We start from the raw sequence: 13857 nt of genomic DNA on the forward strand, positions 1-13857 counted from the left end.
CTGAGTTACCGTGTCAACATGCTGACTTACCATATTGACATGCTGACTTACCATGTGTAATACGCATCTTGCTGTGTTAACATGAGGAGTGGTAGTTCAGCATTCTTCTTAATCTTATGTCACAGAGATGATGCAGCTTTTCACATTTATGGACCCTTCTCTGTGACACATGTAGCCAGCCAGCCAATGAACCTGGCTAATATTGGAACAGACTTACCTAGGGGAAGGCGGATCATTGTACTGTGGTTTGTAGCACTGCTGGGCCCACATTATGAATCTAAAGCACAATATAGGTTACTGCATGTGCATTGCTAAGTAGTACACAAGTACTGATAAATAATTTAGTTTGTCTGGTCCCAGTGTGCATAACTAGGTAACCTTTTGACCTTGGCATCAGCATTTTGCTATGTTTGCTAAGGGCTATTTTCATAGATAAATGTTTAATGAACAAGTTTCTGAGACTAGGGACTTGGTTTGATATCTTCTCTGAGGTGACTTATGAAATTGGATCTGCCAAAGTGAATGCACCTCTGTGTATGCTTGAAATATTTGCTCTCTGTTTATAATAATGAGGGATCAGCGGTAAAGGGCTTCAACATTATCATAAGAGAAACGGCATATAAATTCCCCCAGTTGGCTAAGGCTGGATAAGAAGAGTAAGAGCGTGCTGTTTTCTAGCCCTTGTCAGTGTGTTTTGAATAAGGTTACTGAACATCTCACTTTTACCTATTACTTTTTCTTGGTCTAAGGACTGATGACCAACGTCCAAATGGCAGGAGAGTGCCTGCTTACAATATCAGCTGACTTGTATGTTGCATTTTATAAATTATTTAATAAAGGCCAGGATCTCCTAATCAGAGTCATGTCATGCTCAAATAGGGTTCTAGGCAGGGTACTAGATCAGGGTCCCCCCATAGCAGCAGCCTTTCCAGTGTCCCATTACTTGGCTATTTCTCCACAGTTACCATAAACACTGTTCAAACCTGTCAGCATTCGTCATTCTTGCTATTTTCTTCTTTACTTCTCCAATGATTACAAACCGCGGTGGTGGTGCTGCGGTAGCGGTGTAGCCTCACAGTAAGACGCTGTCCAGTTTGATTCTCAGCTAGATCGTCTTCTGCATGGAGACATGCGTGAATGGGCGTACCTTCGTTGAAGGTTGTGCATCAGGGCTGGTAACTCGGCACGTAAAAATCAACTACCAATCATTAGCAGACCGGAGTTCCGCTGTGGCGACCCCTAACCGGGAAAAGCTGAAAGACGCAACAACTTCTCCAATGATTACAGATTTTTGGATTTAATTTAAAACTTTTATTTCAGATTTTATAGCATAAACACTGATAGCCATTTGCTAAACAAAGCAATACAGTTTCACAGTGAAAACAGACTTAGCATGAACAGTAAGCTTCTCTGCCCTTGAAATTTACATTCACTGAAATGGCATTGAAACCCACATTCAAGGAAAATGCATCTGGCCAGTGGCAGATTGTTTACCTTTGGGCTTTTGTCAAACCAAAGGCCGTTTGCACACCACACATATTTAGGACCATGCATAGATGCATGTGTTTGATTCTGCTTCCTGATTGTATTAATTATAATATATAATAATTAAATTATATCCCTTGTATAATACAGCATCACGCGTTAGAATGTGTTTTAAATTTATAGGTCTGAACATTTTAACAGTAAGCAATGAAACAAAATGTATGAACCAATAATGTCAAAACTACTCCTTTCAGAAAATTTTAACCATAAAAGACCACTCAAGCCTCCATCATCACAATCCACCAATATCAGTAAATATGTACAATCTCTGAAGACGTGAAATCATTTGAGTAATTCCACATGAAAGAGATCTGTAACTAATGAAGAAGTACAGCACCCTCACACCCCCCATAGAGAACCCTACAATATCAGCAATCCTTCTACATGGTGTGAGAATAGAACCCACAACCTTCTACACCCTAGGCAAGTATGCTACCTGTTGTGCTACTAACAATGCTTGAAAATGCAATGAAACCTGTGTATCTTGAATAGGCACCTGATAATTAAGTGAGCAGTGTGGTACTTGGTGTAGAGGATTCAGGCTCTTCTCCCCTTTAATCAAGGTACAGGGTTTAAGCCTCAACACATTAATTAATGAACATGTCAGCCAATCTAGGGGTATTTATCACACACAACACACCTTTCTCTATACAATTACTTAACGGAATTGTTCCACAGCAGAAGAATTGTTCTACATTCTGTGTGAGCTGCATTTGAAATACGTGTGAGTGGAAGAGAAAGTTAAGTGTGAATGCGTCACACATATAGAGTGTGGCTGCATGTGTGTTTCATGATACATGCAAAAAGGAAGGGAAGGGAGAAGTTAAATATATTAAGGAAGAAATGTACATTTTTTTTAATTAAAATAAAATGTCATGGCATCCCCTGGCCAGCACTCCAGCCCGTGGCCAGCCATCGAGCCCCAGGCAGCTGCCTAGTTCACTTAATGTTGGATCTGGCTCTGCTCCTAATATAGAACTTTTAAGATTAGTAATAAATACTTGTTGGTTTTTTTTTTTTTCATTTTGAATCTGTTTTGTCCTTGTGACAACTTTTACGTAGAACAAAGCTTTGTGCTATAGAGTCTAGGCATTCAACTAGTCTAGTCAGTGGCCAATTTCATTACCAAGTCTGGGTCTTTGCAGAATTGTATGGGTTTAAGAAACACAATATCCCAGGAGCAGCTGCCCCTTTCAGAGGTGAGCAATGCAGGAAAACAGGAATAAAGTTATTTTCACCCAGTACTCAGCAGAGACTAGAGAGACTGACCAGACCATTGGTGAGCTGAACTGTCACCCACGTCATACAAATCAAGTTAAATTTTACTAAGAGACCTCTAAACTGATTCAGCAGTTGTAATAATACTGTAATGATGATGTATTATGTGGCACACACTGACTGCAGTCTGAACCTTGTTTTAATGACGTCCATATGTAAGAACATGGCTGTATGGTGATGCTCTTATGTATGAACCTTGTGCTGTCATACAAATGAATCGGAGACCTACTGATACTTTAGAAAGCTGTAACACAATTCACACTTCAACACAAGCAACAGGAAAAGCAAATGTATACAAGAGCAGAGAGTGCCACAGCTTTTCATTTTTTTGTTTGGTTACAGGTGTGGTTTTCTTCTGCTTTCCTTTTTGTGGCAGAATGAGGTGTGTTATAGGCTGTTCGGCACTTTGTGCTGATACCCTTTTTAACTGGTAGTTCATTAGGGCAGCTAAAATTCCCCAAATATTACAAAGAATTATGATTGTGCCTCTGATCATAACTTCGGAATACTATGTCTTGTTAACAAGGATTGCAAAAAGCTAATCGTTCAAGCTTCAATCACAAGGTGAATTTCTTGGAATCCATTGCTTAAAAACATAATTTAGTTATGATGGGTAACCTGATAATAATCCTATATGTCACAACATGTAGAATATACCTTTATCAGACCTAATTCATTAACTTGCAACCATTCCCTGTCTCACTGGGTTTAATTAATATTTCACACTGCTGTTGCAGTGTTTAGGAATAAAATGGCTTCCTCATTAACCAGAGCCCTGTCATCATCCATAGGCATAGATAGCTAGGGTGGATGAAGGGGGCCGCCACCCCAAGAACAAAGTGTTAGGTGGTCCAAGTGGCAGATTTCAATCAGTTTAGTGGATTCTGGTATTGCATTTTTGGTCAGGACTGAAGTGCTTTACTGCTCCATGTGTGGTCTAAACTGTAGAAGCTGATTGCTCCAAATGTAGCAAGTGGTTTGCTATAGTTTAAAAAGAAAATACTTAAAAAAAATACTTTTTTTTTTTCCTTTTTTTTAAAAAAAGGTTAAGTGGGATGTTAATGCAGGGAAAGGCACAGGACACTTGAATTACCAGCTACATCTCTGTTGTAACTTGCTTGTTTAATAAAAGAACTATGCAGCTTCCAATTGTCATTAACTACAGAGTTGTCTTTTTTTCAGAAATACCAAAGTTTTCTTTTTATATAACATCATTGACTTGGACACCTCTTTATCAAACTGACAGTGCCTCCCAAGCCCTGCACTACTTTGGTGTAATCATAAATAATAGCTGAATAAGATGTTTCACTTACTGTCACAAGAGTTCAGCCTTTCTCTAGGCCCTGCCTTGCACAAGATGTAAAAGCATTAATGACATCCAGAGAGAGTATCTGGAAGGCTTGGAAGGCTTCCAGGATAGAAACACATACACACACCTACCTTCAGCTAAAAAAGCAATATACTGTTTCAATTAAAACTGCAAAATCTACTGACATTAGCCAAAAGCAGTATTTTTCATTGCGCTACTAGAAGCTGTCTTATATTTTTACTTGTTTTACCCCAAGTATTTTTTAACAAAAAAGTCAAGACCTCTTCTGTGTAGTTCTTTCCCCAAAAGACACCGCAGAGCATCCCTCTACTTTTGTCTCTCAGTCAGAGGGAGCAGCCTCCCCTTGATATAACTAGCATACGCACGTTTTCCTCTCATATCTACTGACCACAGTCAGACACTTTCTGACTTAATTTTCTCCTCTTCTGCTTTAAATCTATCACAGGTTTTGAGGTCAGAGGTCAGAAAGCTTCTTCTTTTCCTCCGTAATTAATCCCACGGTGCTATAGACTTTGTGTATCCTACTTTCCCAAAGATGTCTGCATCGTTCATCTCAAACTTCTTCCTTGTATTTACAATCACTCACTCAGTACAGCTACTACTCCTGGAGGACTGTATACAAGTCATAGAAATTTCTGTAACCAAATCAAGAATTCAAAGATCCCACATGACTTAAGACTTGTCAGCAATTGTCAAAGCCTGTCAGAAATCCTAGAAAAAAAGCTTATAGACCAATCAATGAATACATTCTGTGTCCAAATGAGTGTATCATACATTTTGGGTATGGCACCCTTAATACCCTTTGCTGCCACAGATTATATTTAAACAGTTTACTCATTTGCGTGGTGCTTAAAGATTTATAGTGAGGGGCTTTCATGTTATGGACCACAACTTACTTATTAAGCTACTTTCAGAAATTCTACTCGACTTTGGCCCAGTAAACTGATTCACACAATTCAAAACAAGTCAACAGACAGCCATCTGCAGAAAAATGTTCTCTAGGGTTAATTGATTTTGTTTGGATTTCATACCTTAATCATTGTATAAAAGTGATCTATATGGAAATTTAAAAGGACAGAGATTAGTCTGTTGATATTTTGCTGTAGAGCAACAATTTTCCACTGTACAAAATCTTATGCATCCCAGGTCTGTTAAATCTGTCACTGGTCTGAGAAAAAAAGAATGCACATAAATGTAACAGAAAATATGCCCTCTTTAAAACTCAGTGGTAGTTATCTCCCAACTATTTTATAAATATTTATGAGTCTAACAAAGCCCTGCTAAAACAATAGATAACTTTACATTTTCAGGAGTCTGGCTTGATTCTACCTTGAGCTTTTCCCAAACACTTCCTACGTATGCTGTCAGTTAAAGTTATTGTACACAGCTACTAGAATCCCCACTAAGGAAGGTCAGCTAACCATAGTAAGGATATCCTATTACACAAAGTAGACTATACATCAATGACTGCTAACGTTCTTCTGAACAAAAAAAGTACTAAAAAGCTGCACTAATACAATCTGTAGTCTGACTGATCTAGGCGCACTTCAAGAGCACCACTCCTTGTCTTTACTAAGAGGTAGCTCCAAATTAATTAATGAACATGCAAGTTTGATACTACTAACGCTCTACCACAGACTGAGTTTTCTGAAGGCAAGGCCTTTGTCCTGCCAATCACAGGGAGAGGGTCACAGATTCAAAGGTCAATACTAGGCTAACTGCTCTGAAAGGCCATTTTAAGCCTCACCAGTAACCCAAGGTCAGAATCGAACCTTGTACCTTATGTTTATAAGGTGAAGAATTTAACCATTATGCCAGCCTCAATCAACTCTACATTGGCTTCCCTCAATGTTCTGTGATATCAGGCAAAATTCCAGAATTTGACTTCAAATTCCTATGTCTCATCTAAAGCAGTGCTGTAAAATTAGTGCTAATTTACAAAGCTCTCATTTCAGAGCATAGAAGTAACAGTATAAAAATATTTAAAAATACCTTTACAAAACATTTTTGTCTCCTGAACAATCTGAAGACAGCTTTGTCAGAAACAAATAACTCTTTGTTTGACCTTGTCATGACCGGAAAAAAAAAACTTGGTGCAGTTCACTTTCATAATGTGTAACTTGCTGCTAATATGACTGTTACATAAAACAACGGATTTAAGAAGAGCACCGAGTTTAAAGTTGTCATTCTTAAGTTAAATTTGTAAGTAGGATGGGTAGTTATAACACTTCAGACTCTGAGATAACCAGCATAATAGATTTTGATCATGCCTAGTCACCTGGTGGTGTGAACAGTGCCGTTAGGTGATGATCACTGTTGACGGGTGGTGCAGCAGTTAATGTTGTCGCCTCACAGCAAGAGGTGCTCCGGTTCGATTATTGGATGGGGTGCCTTTTGTGTGGACTTTGCATGTTTTCCCTGTGTTTGTGTGGGTTTCCTCTGGGTACTCCGGTTTCCTCCCACAATCCAAAATATGCGTCTGGAGTGTTTCTCCCTGGGCCTCTGCTGAAAATAGGCTCTGTCCTAGTCAGACTTTCCTGATCAGCAAATGTTAAATTAAAAAAAAATGTGGCACTCCACCTCCATGTACAAAACAGAAAAAGAGGTTGATGTAGATACAGATTCTTCATGCAGTCACAACTAATCATAAGCGGAGTACAACATGAGCAGTAAATACATGTAAGTGTAGGTAGGGCAGTCTAATGATGCCCATGACAGTCTGAAGCATCTTACTAACCTGAAGGTATTCTAACTCAAAATGTTACTGTAAGATAGTGAACCTGAAATTCCTGTCCACAACAGGTTCCACTGAATTCTGTTTTTTTTTAATTAGAGAAAACATTATTCAGACCCAACACCAGAACAGTATATACTAACAAGTAATTTTTCCCATGAACAGAAATACTATACAATAAGTAACCATGCTGCAGTGACTTTATTTTGTGGCTAACATTCATAGCACATTTGTGTAAGATAGGCTCCTTTCAGCTGCTCAGTTCTTTACTGCTTGTTTTTTGTTTGCTCCAGTATGGTTTCTCAGTATGTTTCTTCACAGGTACTTGCTCACTGCACATTGTAATAATGTGTCTAGGATTGAATTGTATATTTTATATTTATCTTGAAATTGCAGCATCTCAGGGAAAGAGCAAGATATTGTTTCTATGTTTTTAAGTTGTGGCTCTTTCTCCAAGTTGGAACATACTTGGAGTAACAATACAGAGGATTATGGGTGGGTCACTGAATATAACCTGTTTATTACATGTTTGAGACTAGAGCAAAGCTCAAGAGGTGAATCTTGGCATCCATGTTGAGAACAAATAATTAAAGGTTATGCTAGGAGCCCTGATCATAATTCTTTGTAGTGCATGGAGCTGTTTATGCTCCATGTACTACTAGGTACAGAAAAAAGAAAAAAGAAGCGCTAAGTATTTTGCTGGCTTTGCTTTCAAAACTGTAAAGCACTTAATGAGCTCTATTAAGAAGATGGTGTAATTTAGTCCCTTGCCTTTACATTCAACTTGTTATGCCTTACAAATGTGAAGATTTTTGACTTGTATGTTTGGTCTGTTCCTCATAACATTTGTCGTTTTCAGACAAATCAGTGATGATATCATAACTGACTATAGTGACTTTACAGAGTTTAGGGCAATTTAGTTAGTCTGAAAATGTAAATGTACGGCTCTTCAAAACAAACTGCTGAAATCACCACTTCAGTGAATATGGCAAAGCAGTAAATATATATATATATATATATATATATATATATATATATATATATATATATATTTTTTTTTTTTTTTTTTTTGAAGGAGAGCAAGTCCACCCCCACATGTACCATAACCCTGCTACTTAATTATATCATCTCCAGACACACACACACACACACACACACACACACACACACACACACACACACACATATATGGGTACTAGTGGCTAGGTGGAAGGAGTGTTAGGTCACTAACTACCCACCAGACTCCATATGGTTGACCAGGGAGCTGATCAAAAGGTATGCAGGATCGCACAAATCCAGGGATTGGAAACTTTACCTTATCGTCTGGTTCTGCAGTCTTGGAGTTCATATATATATATATATATATATATATATATATATATATATATATATATATATATTATCTGTAGCTATGTAATTAGGATGGGGTGTGTGGGTAAAGCCCTGCATGGAGGTGCAGGTAGGCTTGTCTCCTGCAAAAAAAATGTTTTATGTTGTTTTTAAAAAGGGAGAAATTGCGTCCATCCACCAATGCTGTTTCTTGCTGCAAGTGTAGTGCCGTGTCGACTGCTGTGTTTTTGACCATATGCTGTTGACATTGTTTCAGTCATCTTTGGGTGTTTTCACTTATAAATGGTACACCCTGTGTGTGTGTGTGTATGTGGTGTGTGTGTGTATATGTATATATATATATGTGTGTGTGTGTGTGTATGCGTATATATATATATATATATATATATATATATATATGTATGGATTCACTTTATATCCTTGAAATACTGAAATATCAAAATTCAGTATGTCAAGGCTATAAAGTGGAAACCTGAAAAGAACGAAAACTCAGAAAGATTTTGAATTATCGCTTCTGGTGTACACAAACACACACCTTCCTCCTCACACACAGACACAAGCTCTATCCAACATAAAAGCAGGAGGGCAAGCCTCTCTGCTCCCCCCAAGTGGGGGGCTGCACCCCCTACTTAAATATTCTAACTCCGAGGTCACACTGCATACAAAAACACACAAAAAAGCACCACACAAGCTACATTCTCCTCAAAAACACACATCACAGTAACAAAATATACCAACACACACCACAGCCCCTACCAAAAACCCTTAACACTTACCTGAATCCATAACCACAGCGAAACAACCAGAAGCGCTAATTCTAAAGCTCCGGTATGCAAGATTTTTCGTTCTTTTCAGGTTCCACTTTATGGGCTCGAAATACTGAAATTCGATATTTCAGTATTTTGAGCTTCTAAAGTGAATCCATATATAGATATATATATAAGCTATGTGGTAGAAGTTCTTCATGTAAAGAATTTGTCATAAATTGTAATGGGTACTTGGAACAGCCATCTAATGTTGCAGCACAGCAATTGAAATGGATAAGTGTTTCGTTTTTTGTAATAAAGTACTCTTGGAACCACTAATGACCTTGAATAGCCATCCATCTATTCTTACAGTGAAGGAATGAAAGAATTTAACGTGTAAAGGTAAGATTTTAATTAAGTAAAGTGAGTATGCATATGGTACTATATTAACAGACATTGTATCTTTTTACTGCAGTCTGTTGCAGACTGATTTGGTTTAGTCAGTGGTTGTATTTCAATTGGCTGTATGTCACCGCCCAGGATATGTAACTAGTACTATAATCAGTAACATGAAATTTCTAATTTGAAGAGGTAAAGCTTGACAGGATATGCTGGGTGGGAGGTAAAGCTGTGTATCATCTCTGTAGCAGTGAAATGAAGGCCTCTCTCTCTCTCTATCTCTGTCATGAGCTCTCCCAATGGAAGTATATACATATATAACAACAATGGACCTACAATAGGATCTGGTGGAACTCCAGATGGGATAGGATATACAGACAAGGAATGTATACCTGAAACAATTTGAGGAGTGCAACTTGTGAGGTGGGATCAAACCATCCCAGAACAATAACCAAACCTCCCACCATAAGTTCAAAGGTGATCACGTAGGATGTTATTGACTACTCTGCCAAATGCAGAAGAGATAGATCAGTAAACCAACAAATGCTTAGATTCATTAGGAACCACTAATAATCTTGAATAGCCATCCGTCTCTTCTTACAGTGTAGGAATGATAGAATTTAACGTGTAAAGGTAAGGTTCTTTAATGCAATCATTGAGCTTAAGACGAATGGCTCTACATACAGTGCAGCGAGCCTTTAAGAATCCCATAAGTACATGTGAGATGTCACATGTTTTAGGAAATAGCTGCCTTTTTACTAAAGGGTATATATGACTGCTTACCTGGAAGCTTCTATCTACTGTATATGTATAGTTATTCTTCATTTTTAGATTCCTACAAAGAATTACTGAACCAAGAAGTAAACAACACTGCACCTCTACCTGGCACCACAGTGGTTAAATCGTAACTCTTGTTTTGAGATCTTTTATTTGGGTGCAGGATAACAGGCTTCACAGTTGTATGACTGGACATTTGCAGTGTTTACAATAGTGTTCTGAGATGTCGTAGTGAAAGCTGTACTGTCATTTAAAGAGTAACCCTGTAGCTGTTGAGTAACGATCCAGGTGGTACTGCGTACAGAGAACTTGTCTATCAGAGGCTGCCTCTTCACTGCACTGCACTTCAGTAATGTCTATGAAGATAGAAGAGACCTGTGTTAAATTAATTGCTGCTAGATATGCAAAAACACAGGCCTACAAATAACAGAACATTTGCTGTGCTACTTCAGAAGCACTTGTAGAGAGAGCCCTGGAGAAGAAATGGTACTCTTAACAGCAATAAGAAATAATACTAATTAGTGACTTTGTATACATCGGTGCAGGGAAAAATAACAGGATAAAGATTAAAAATGTGCATGTGAAATGAAATAAATATAAAATGATCTTTAAGAGAGACTTATGAGTTTAATGCCTCTCTCCAAACTGAAAGCTGCTGTTTGTTTACTCTTTCGTAATACTTCCAGAATACATAACTATAGTTATTTTACCCAAAGGTAAGAACAGATGGTAATGATTATACAAATGGCAGAGCATATAATTCACTAATTTTCAGAACCTGCTTTACCCTGCTGATGATTATTGGAAAAGCAGAGAATATCTTGGTAAGCAAAGGACAACAGGCAGGAGACATTCCGAGATGGAATATTAGTCGATTGTAAAACTCACACACATGCCTATGGGCCATATGTGTTTGGGATGTCTGAAGAATCTGGTTAGGTAAGACCATCCAGCCTAGGTGAAGGGAAGACATGCTGACTCCACAGAAAAACTCTCCTAAGAACGAACAGCTCTGAGACAGCGACAGTAATTGCTACAACACTGAGCTGACCCAGTGTAAAGTGTAGGGTGGAGTATAGGATACATAGAAAAAAATTAGGCCATGTGTTTGTTTGATTTGCAAATTTTTGTCTGAAGCAGACACGACTGCATAGCATTCTTAAATGTGTGCTTCTACCAAGACACACACACACACACACACACACACATACACACACACACACACACACACACACACACACACACACACACACACACACACACACACACACACACACACACACACACACACACACACACACACACTCATCATTAGTATCCAGTACCTGACTAAGACAGTGGGGTCAAAACATCACTTGAATTCAAGATGGTCTTCTGGTCACAGGCCTAGACATACCCTTAGCATGTCACCTGGTCATATGCCTAGATATACTTTTAGCATGTCACCTGGTCACATGCCTAGACATACCCTTATAATATCACCTGGTCACATGCCTAGACGCACCCTTAGCATGTCACTTGCCTAGACGTACCCGACATACCCGTAGCATGTCCCCTGGTCACACGTCTAGACATACTGTTAGCATTTCACCTGGTTATATGCCTAGACATACCCTTAGCATGACACCTGGTCCTCGATTACTCTTCAATTACTTATCCCTATGTAGTACACAGCTGTTCACAAGAGGAATGCTACAAGATTTCATGCCATAATCCTACACATTTTTGTAAAGAAGAAATGTGTTGGCATCATGGAAAAAAAAAGGATATTTTCTCTGGTACTCTATTGTTTCAGTCTTTGATGTTTTGTTGATAGAAGCACAGTTCAGAGTCATGCCTACTCTGTGATAGCTGTATGACTAAAGCACAGTTCAGAGTCATGCCTACTCTGTGATAACTGTATGACTAAAATCAAAGTTAATAGGTAATTGCAGCAGATCAGTTCTGAGCCAGTTAAATCCAAAACATAGAAAAATACAGAATCACTTTCAGGAAACCAAAGAATATGACTTTATTTAAAACAGTAAAAAATCCACTGTATATGGTCTTACTCATAAAAGTGCTTCACTGGGTAATAAAAGCCATCCTTCACTTTAAATAATCTTGTCATGTCATATGATCTAATCAATTTCGGTGTTTATAGATATAGACATTCAAGTTTTTAATGATCTTTACTTTGGAGCTGATTTAATTTGATTATGTCCATGTATTTATGTCTATACCTTTAAGCATTTTAATTGAGTGGTATTCCTTGGCTTCCTGGAACCACTTCTACACCTGTATGGTCCCTGGCTTACATCTTCTTTCTTAACATCAAGCTGTGTCCTCATTGCCATGTCTGGTCATTTTTGTCCAAAATTATATGGCCTCATTCTTCAGTAGAAACTATCTTGCAGTCTGGTTGTTGTTGTTGTCTTTCGGCTTTTGCCGGTTAGGGGTCGCCACAGCGGAAATCCGGTCCGCTAATGATTGGCAGTAGATTTTTTGACAAGCCTTTTTACGCATGTCTTTCGAATGCTCACCCAACCGTGGGGAGGACATGCAGACTCCACACAGAAGGCACTCCCTGCACTCCAGCCGAGAATCGAACGGGAGAACCTCTTGCTGTGAGGCAACAATGCTACCGCTGTACCACAGCGGATGATCTAGCAGTCTGGCACACTGTTAAATTGCAGCTAGCCCCAAGGTAACCTATTTGGCTGAGAAATAAAGTATAGGTGTGCATTTCATTAATTTTAGTTCCTTCTGTTTACTCCAGCCTGCACACCTGCTAATGGCTGTCCAGAACACTTTTGCTGCTGCTTTTGTGAGTAATAATTGCTGTCTCTGAAGCACTAATGAAGAGCTGCCTTGATAGAGTAGCATACTTTGTTGCATATTTAATGGCAATCTGCAGATGGAACCAACTGTGTTCTTAAAAAGAAGTACAAATAACTAGATGAAAAATGGTGACCTCTTGGTTGAGTTCAACATTTTTTTTCACTGCTGTTTGTCTTAATTAGCTAAAGAAGGGAAGTCTTTCTGACATTCTTTCTTTAAAATTGCTCTGCATCGTTAGTTGCAGATGTTTGATGCATTCTTGGATTTGAATGGCTGCATGCTGCTTTAAAGTGCATACTTGATTTTCTCTTTGATGCCAGAAAGTTTGGAGACATGGCATTGAGAGTGCATGTGTGTATGAGTATTGCCTCTGCATTTAGGTGGTTCTGTAACATGCCTGAGTAAGGGAGTACAAGGAAAGGTGTGCACACTGAGGATGTACACTTTTATGCATGTGCTTTTCTTTGTGTCTATGTGCATTTGTATTTTTCTACCTCTCCATTATTTCTCTTCCATACCTGATTCTATAGTTAATATACTTCCATTAGCACAAGGGAGACACTACAGTCATAGGCGTATCTTAAGCACAAGGGAGACACTACAGTCATAGGCGTATCTTAAGCACAAGGGAGACACTACAGTCATAGGCGTATCTTAAGCACAAGGGAGACACTACAGTCATAAGCGTATCTTAGCTGTGTGTATGCATGTGTGTGCACTTGTGTACGTGCATATATGTTGGCAACTTCAAGATGAGCATTACTCAAAATGGAAGACAATGCTACAATGCTATATTTGTATGGATTTTGGTGTGTAGTATATTAGGGAAAGGGTTTTTCATGAAATGATGTTAGGGGCAAGGGCAGAGGTAGGCTTAG

The sequence above is a fragment of the Protopterus annectens genome, chromosome 8.part0 (genome assembly GCF_019279795.1).
Source record: "Protopterus annectens isolate FY-2018-M chromosome 8.part0, PAN1.0, whole genome shotgun sequence".
NCBI lineage: Eukaryota > Metazoa > Chordata > Ceratodontiformes > Protopteridae > Protopterus > Protopterus annectens.